The sequence below is a fragment of the Apus apus genome, chromosome W (genome assembly GCF_020740795.1).
Source record: "Apus apus isolate bApuApu2 chromosome W, bApuApu2.pri.cur, whole genome shotgun sequence".
In the NCBI taxonomy this organism is placed as follows: domain Eukaryota; kingdom Metazoa; phylum Chordata; class Aves; order Apodiformes; family Apodidae; genus Apus; species Apus apus.
In genome coordinates, this window is record NC_067311.1 from 8,301,086 (window position 1) to 8,310,150 (window position 9,065).

The following is a 9,065-nucleotide window of genomic DNA, read 5'->3' on the forward strand; positions in this document are numbered from 1 at the left end:
CTCCCGAGACCATAAAACAGAGCAGGGACAGAACACCTCCAGCATCAAAGAGTTACAGCAAGTCCTGAGAACAATAGGTTACTGGTGTAAACACATCCCTGGCTTTTTCATTGTTGTTTGTCCCTTGTATAAGTTGCTCAGAAAAGGCAAGGCTTGGGAATGGACAGAACGGCATGCAAATGCGTTAGAACTGTTAGTAACAGAACTTAGACTGTTCCAGCAGCTGGGTCCCATCCACTCGACAGACCTTTTCCACATAGAATGGGGGTTCAACAAGCACTGACCTTTTAAAATTCTGGACATAGTTCACAAGGGCACAGCACCACCAGCAGGTATTGCCCAGAAGCTGACAGTCCACAAATGGTATGTGTAACTGGAAGGCATTGTTGAAATCATGCCTGTGACGGAGGACAATATTAAAGCATCTTATTTGCAAAAAGATATAGACAGCACTTTGTTGTTCCAAACCTCACCAAATAAACTATCACTAATTCAGGAAGCATCTCCACTGAAGGAGGACAGTGACCTCAAGGGAGTATGGTTCACTGATGCATCATCCTGTAGACAACAAAATGAGTGAAACTATAAGGCTGTGGCACTGGAGGTAGCAACAGGGGAAAAAGTAAGTGAAACAGGGAAAGGAAGTGCACAGGTAGGAGAGCTCAGAGCAGTCCTACTAGCTGCACAGAGTGGTGCCAGCCATATTTACAATGACTCATATGCTATCTTCAAGGGAGGTACCGAGTGGGTACGCCACTGGGCAGCCAATGATTGGCAGGAAAATAGAGTCCCAGTCTGGCAAACTGACAGCTGGAAGCAATTGTTTGAAATACAAAAACAGGGTTGTGCATGTTGGTTGGGTGAAAGGACATGATTAGTCAGCCTCTATCGCTGTGCAATTTAATCAACAAGTTGACAGCCTCACACAACTACAGAAAATTGATGTTGTGAGTGATGACCATGAATGGAAAAGGTGACTCAAATGGTTACATGTAAAGTAAGGTCACATCAGATGAGCTGATTCGTATCGGGAAGGCATAGCCTGTGGATGGTCTGTATTGGTAAAGCTGTGTGAACAAGTGGTGACAGGCTGTTCACCAAGGCACCTCCCTTTCATATCTGGGACAAGAATACACTGGCACACTTGGCAGGTTGATTACATAGGTCCACTCTGGTTTTCAGGAGGTAAAAAATACATACTAGTGGGGGTAGAAGTCATTTCAGGAATTACCATGGCAACCGCCATTACAGCAGCCTCTGGGTTAAGTACAGTCCAAGGTCTAAGAGAATAGTTTAGTATATTCCCCCTTCCTGAGGTGATCCAGAGTGACAATGGAACACATTTTACAGCCAAGATAGTACAGGAGTGGGAAAAAGAAGAGGGGATCCGGTGGGTGTTTCATACTCCACACTATCCAAGTGTGAAAGCATTTGGTGTGTCTGCCACAACTTCAGTGCCAAAAGTAGATGTGCAGTCGGGGGAACACCCTACTCACTTCTATGTGGGTCAGCCAGTATTGGTTAAAATGCTTCAGGCTGGAACAGTAGCAATGGCATTAACACCTCCAAAGCATATCTATGCTTGGGAAGCAAAAGACACTTTTGGGAAAATCCATCAGTAATGCCTGCCTTTTAACTCAAAACCTGCCAGTTGAACAATGACTGAGCATTTTCCTTTGTTTACATTTCCACAGGTACTCCAGATGATGATGACTTGCACCTGGGATCAAGGACTCTCCTATGCTGAGCTGGAGTGCCCCCAAGGAATGTTCATTTTCCTGTGTGCTATTCTCTTGTTTTTGATGCTTAAGATTGTGTGGCAACCAAAATTTTAGACAGTATCATTACTTATGTGTGCTTGCTAACCATGAGTACCTTTTTGTGCTGTAGGGAATGGTCCATCTTCTCTCCCCCCACATAAGACTAAACAAAATGCCTTTCAAGCAAGCAAAGCAAGAGTGGCATCTTTTTGCTGATTTAGCCAAGGACAGACTGGAACAGGCCTCTTGCTCTACCAGATAACTCCACAGCAAGAAAAACAGCATAAGGGTTACGATAACTGGCAGAAAAATGGACAATAGGTTAAAGACTGCCTCTGACAGAGCACGTACCTGGCCAGTGCTAATTGGCTAATTTGAACACTGGTACTTTCTCGAGCAGTGATTTCTGATCTATAAAAGAGGGCAAGATCCGCAGGCCGGTGCTCTCTGCCTGACCGGGACGAGACCCTGCTGCAGTACCAGACCCTGCCTGGAACGCCAGCCTCGCTGTCCGGAGGAGCCGAGAGGGAAGGGAGGGCTGCCCCGCGACCGCTGCCCGGAGAAGCGGAAAGGGGGGGGCCGCCTGTGCCCGCGGAGCGGGGACCGTGCCCGCTCCCCGGGGACCCTGCCTGTCCAGCCTAAACTAAACCGGACTAAAGTAGGAGATGGCCCAGCCTGCACTTGCCACCTGCTTCGGGACCAGAGCCGTGCTTGCCGCAGCTGCTGCTGCTGGGAGTGGTCGCCCCGGTTACCGGGAAGCCGCTCCCCCACGGATCTCCTGCCGAGCCTGCCAGCCGCATCCCGGGAACCACGCGCTACGGAAGGAGGGTAAATACACACACACACACACACACACACACACACACACACTCTCTAACTTTCCTGCCGGGCTCAACTCCTACCCTTTCACTCCATTGATTTTACACTCCTCCTCGGAGTGTTCATTTAATAAGACCATAGTACTGAAACAAAAATTTCGGAGCTTCCAAACCCCCTTGCTTTCTAACACTCCTCACCGAAGTGGGAGGCTAGGTGCGGCTGGGTAAGGATTCCGAGATCAAGACCCAATAACAACAAACAAGCTGTTATTGAGCAGGCATTCTTTATTGCAGCGCTGGGAAGCACTGGAGATTCTCCACCATGAGTGCTCCAACGAGTCAGTGAAACACCCCGACTAATATACACCAAAAACATGCATATTCAGTTCCATGTCAATGAGTTCCCAGAATTCTTCTACATAGTCATTTTATTTCCTGGAATTGGCTATCTTTGTAATTATGCATGCTCGAGGGTCTCCTGTGGGGTTCTTTGTTGATTCTAGTCCTTTGTTGTCTTTGTCCTGTCTCTGTCCTGGTCCTGTCTCCAGTCTCCCACTGGTAGATTGCCCAGGTGGGTCAGAATCAACATGTGGGTTGTCTGTAGGCTTCACAGGGTCTTAGAAGACTTGATGTTATCACAACCTACAGGATGCTTAGCATAGTTGACTGATAGTTTCACAAAGCACCTTGTTTTAAAAGCAACCCTCTTAGTATAGCAAATTCATTATTTTAGTAAACTTTTATTAGGCTATATTTCTATTGAATTTACTAATGAATATCCTATGATGATCTGTCGACCAGACCCATCCCACAGGGAGGTCTGCTGCCTCCCTGGGGCTCGCATTAGAGATGTTAAAAGGAAACTCTCTAGTATGGTAAATCCCTCTGATTACTACCCACTGCTGATTTTTCAGGTTGGTAGTGACGAAATTATTACAAGAAATGTAAGGGCAATGAAGAGAGACTTCAGGGCCCTGGGACGGCTAGTTAGGGGGTCTGGAGCACAAGTCGTGTTTGCCTCCATACCTCCTGTAAGAATGGGTGGAGAGGTAAACAGGAAGAGTTTACTGATCAATGTATGGCTATGAGACTGGTGCCAAAGGCAGGGCTTTGGTTTTTTTGATCATGGGCTGCTATATGAGACACCTGGCCTGATGGTGGCAGGTGAGATGCACCTGTCCCAGAGGGGGAAAAGGCTTTTGGGGCAGGACTTAGCAGGGCTCATTGAGAGAGCTTTAAACTAGATGTGAAGGGGGAAGGGGAGAAAACTGGGTCTGTTAGGGACAAGCCCAAGAGGAACATACCAGGGCCTGAAGGAAGGTGGTCAAAGGAGAATTTGGTCCCACCAGTGTGCTCTGCTTGCTTCCTGAAATGCCTGTACACCAATGCACGCAGCATGGGGAATAAACAGGAAGAGTTAGAGGTCTGTGTGCGGGCTAAGGGTTATGATCTGGTAGCAATAACAGAGACATGGTGGGACAGCTCACACGACTGGAATGTGGCCATGGATGGCTACGTGCTTTTTAGAAAAGATCGGTCGGTGAAGCGAGGTGGTGGAGTTGCTCTTTATGTGAGAGAGCAACTAGAATGTATTGAGTTTTGTGCAGGGGCTGATGAGGGGCAAGTTGAAAGTATGTGGGTAAGAATTAAAGGGCAGGCTGGTGTGGGTGATACAGTTGTGGGGGTCTACTACAGACCTCCTGATCAAGATGAGGAAGTTGATGAGGCTTTCTACAGGCAGCTGAAAGCAGCCTCACAATTACAGTCCTTGGTCCTCATGGGAGATTTTAACTACCCCGATATCTGCTGGAAGACTTATACAGCCAGCCTTTCACAGTCTAGGAGGTTCCTCCAGTGCGTTGATGACAACTTCTTAATGCAAATGGTGGACAAGCCGACTAGAAGAGGAGCGCTGCTGGATCTTGTGCTCACCAACAAGGAGGGCCTTGTTGAAGCAGTGGTGGTCAATGGCAGCCTTGGCTGCAGTGACCATGAGATGGTGGAGTTCAGGATCCTGTGTGGGAGGAACAGAATACCCAGCAGGACCAGAACCCTGGACTTCTACAGAGCAAACTTCAGCCTCCTCAATCAATTGTTAAGGGAAGTCCCATGGGACAGGGTGCTAGAAGGTAAAGGGGCTCAAGATAGCTGGTCAACATTCAAGGACCACTTCTTGCAAGCACAGGATCAGTGTGTCCCAATGGGTAGAAAATCTAGTAAGGGAGCTAGGAGACCAGCGTGGTTAAAAAAGGAACTGCTGGGCAAACTCAAATGGAAAAGGAAAATCTATAGATCATGGAAGGAGGGGCTGGTTACTTGGGAGGAATATAGGACTGTTGTCAGAGGATGTAGGGAGGCAACTAGGAAAGCTAAGGCCTCCTTGGAACTTAACCTTGCAAGTCAGGTCAAGGACAATAGAAAGGGCTTTTTCAAATACATAGCTGACAAAACTAACACTAGAGGCAATATAGGCCCACTGCTGAATGAGGTGGGTGCCCTGGTGACAGAGGATATAAAGAAGGCAGAGGTGCTGAATGCCTTCTTTGCCTCTGTCTTTACTCCTGCAGGCTTTCCCCATGAGCCCCAGTTTCATATAGCCCCAGTAGAAGCCAAGATAAAGGAGTTTGCCCAGGTAGATGAGGATTGGGTTAGGGATCAGTTGAGTAGTCTGGACATCCATAAATCGATGGGTCCGGATGAAATGCATCCAAGGGTGCTGAGGGAGCTGGCGGAGGTCATTGCTAGTCCACTCTCCATCATCTTCGGTAAGTCATGGGTAACAGGAGAGGTGCCTGAGGACTGGAGGATAGCAAATGTCACTCCAGTCTACAAGAAGGGCAAGAAGGAGGACCCGGGTAACTATAGACCGGTCAGCCTCACCTCCATCCCTGGAAAGGTGATGGAACAACTTGTCCTTGGCACTATCTCTAGGCATATCAAGGAGATGGGGGTCATCAAGAGCAGTCAACATGGTTTTACCAAGGGTAAGTCATGTTTGACTAACCTCATAGCCTTCTATGAGGAAATTACTAGGTGGATAGATGATGGTAGAGCGGTGGATGTGGTCTATCTTGATTTCAGTAAAGCATTTGACACCGTCTCCCACAGCATCCTTGTAGATAAGTTGATCAAGTATGGGTTTGATGATCAGGCAGTGAGGTGGATCAAGAACTGGTTGAAAGGAGGAAGTCAGAGAGTTGTAGTCAATGGGGCAGAATCTAGTTGGAGGCCTGTGACTAGTGGAGTCCCTCAGGGGTCGGTACTGGGACCGGTGTTGTTCAACATCTTCCTCAACGACCTGGATGAGGGGACAGAATGTACCCTCAGCAAGTTTGCTGATGACACCAAGCTGGGAGGAGTGGCTGACACACCAGAAGGCTGTGCTGCCATTCAGAGAGACCTAGACAGGCTGGAGACTTGGGCGGGGAAAAACCTGATGAAGTTCAACAAGGACAAGTGTAGGGTTTTGCATTTGGGGAAGAAAAATGCCATGTACCAGTACAGGTTGGGGGCTGACCTGCTGGAGAGCAGTGTAGGAGAAAGAGACCTGGGGGTCCTGGTGGACAGGAGGATGACCATGAGCCAGCAGTGTGCCCTTGTGGCTAAGAAGGCCAATGGCATCCTGGGGTGCATTAGAAAGGGTGTGGTTAGTAGGTCAAGAGAGGTTCTCCTCCCCCTCTATTCTGCATTGGTGAGGCCGCATCTGGAGCATTGTGTCCAGTTCTTGGCCCCTCAGTTCAAGAAGGACAGGGAAGTGCTGGAAAGAGTCCAGCGCAGAGCCACAAAGATGATTAATGGAGTGGAACATCTCCCTTATGAGGAAAGGCTGAGAGAGCTGGGTCTCTTTAGTTTGGAGAAAAGGAGACTGAGGGGTGACCTCATCAATGTTTACAAATACGTAAAGGGTGAGTGTCAAGAAGATGGAATTAAGCTTTTTTCAGTGATGACCAGTGATAGGACAAGGAGTAATGGATACAAATTGGAGCATAGGAGGTTTAAGGTGAATATCAGAAAAAATTTTTTACTGTGAGAGTGACAGAGCACTGGAACAGGCTGCCCAGAGAGGTTGTGGAGTCTCCTTCTCTGGAGACATTCAAAACCCACCGCGATGCCTTCCTGTGTGATGTACTCTAGGTGACCCTGCTCTGGCAGGGGGGTTGGACTAGATGATCTTTCGAGGTCCCTTCCAACCCCTAGGATTCTATGATTCTATGTATCAGTACCTTTGAATCCCTTTTCCAATATACACCTAGACAACCTCTCCTGAACCTTGATCCCTTAATCTGTGTTGACCCTTAATAAACTGATTAATTTGTAAACTAAACATTGGTCTCAGTAGCAATTTGTGAGCGTGGTGGGAGGGTATTCTATTCTACCCTCTAAGATATGGTCCTGCAGTGGCCGTTCCTCTGTGAGAGGCGAACGCCACGTGTGACCCTCAGTCTCATTCATAAACCTCTCCACACTGGGGGGGGAAGTCGCGGAAACATCCTGACAGCCGGTAGCCCCCCAATACCGACACGCAACATGTGCCTGGATAGCTTTAGACAAAAATGTGTAAGTTTAGCATGCGTAGGTGTGTTATAGTAATTATGTGGGTTACCCACGTAAATATCAAACACAGAAACACGAGAACCATGGCTCTGGATCCACTACTAGAAAATACAGCTTATACGCTGTTGCAAGGATTCCTTAGAATGATGAACTGGAATAAAGAAGATACTCAGAGTGAAAATAAGTGGACGACTTTACCCTGGCCCTGGTTTAGATGATAACTTAGTTTAAACTTGATATAAGGATTTGCAATTGCCCTCAATGAGTCTAGTATTACTTCTTGCTTACCCCTGCCTAAGTCTGCAGAAGATCTCCTTCCCATGGGTATTATTCCCACAAATGTAACAGAGACCTTGCTGAAATTATGGAATACCAGAGATACCATCCACCTAGTAGATCCTTCTTCCCCAGATAGAAAGCTGTGCAATTTAGTCAGCCATTTGATTTTTCCACCATTCATAAAACATCTTGTACATATAGCTTGTACATACAGGTGTAGGAAATTGGGCAAGAGACCAGCATGGCTGAGTCGAGACCTGCTGGTCAAACTAAAAGGAAAGATGGAACTACACAGGCAGTGGAAGTGGGAACAGGTATCCTGGGAAGAGTATAGGGACGTTTCATGGTTGTGTAGGGACAAGGTCAGGAAGGCCAAGGTGCAGCTGGAGCTGAACTTGGCAAGGGATGTAAAGAAAAACAAGAAGGGCTTCTACAGGTATCTAAACCAGACAAGGAAGGTTAAAGAAAGCATACCCCCCCCCCCCCCGATGAGCCACAGTGGTAAACTGGTAACAACAGACAAAGAGAAAGCTGAGATTCTCAACAACTTTTTTGCCTCAGTCTTCACTGGCAGCCCCTCTCCTCACAGCTCTCAAGTTGATGGCCCACAGGACAAAGACCAGGGAGCCAAAGTCTCTCCCACCATAAGCGAAGACAAGGTTCGTGATCATCTGAGGAACCTGGACATACACAAGTCCATGGGACCTGATGAGATGCATCCCAGAGTCCTGAGGGAATTGGTGGATGTAGTTGCCAAGCCACTCTCCATGATATTTGAAAAGTCATGGCAGTCAGGTGAAGTCCCTGGTGACTGGAAGAAAGGAAACATTACACCCATTTTTAAAAAGGGTAGAAAGGAGGACCCTGGGAACTACCGACCTGTCAGCCTCTGCCGCGAGCACAGTGAGGCAAACAAAAGTGACAAGGCCAGGCAAGTCATATACTCATGGTAATATGACTGATTTTAATCACTGATGAATGTTTCTTATATAGGATACAAACAATATGACATCATGGTAAACTTGATCATACAAAACAAGAGATAATAGACCATAATTATACATATTATATATATATTTTTTACCAACCTAAAATATTATTTACAAGATTTACTACTCTCCTAAATGTCCATTAATTCATTACACAAGTATCCCAGATAAATTTATTAGTCTCCAAATATCCATTATTTCATTATACTAATATCCTGAACAGATGTGTTGTTTTCCAAGTATCTATTAGTTCATTATACAAGTACTCTGGAAAGATATATTGCTCTCCAAATATCTCCACATATCTATTAGGTCATTATACAAATATCCTGGACAGAGTCAGAAGTTAATGGAGTATATTATCCAAGAGCTAATAGGATAATCATCCCGTTATCCAAGATATATATCATCCAGCTCCCTCAGCATCTGTCTGGTGATGAGCCTTGCCACATCACTTGTCCTTTGAATGACCTTGCTTTGCAGAGGTCCCAAGCTGCTGAGCTGGTTCTCCACAAGCCTCACCTCTGTGCCTGGGAAGATTGTGGCGGAGCAAGGGACCAGGACGCCATGATGGTCACAAGTATCACCCTTTATTAATAGGTTACATCGCATTCTTATACTTTTTTTCTCCTGTCCACTCGCCTTACGCTTCCTTCCCATTGGTT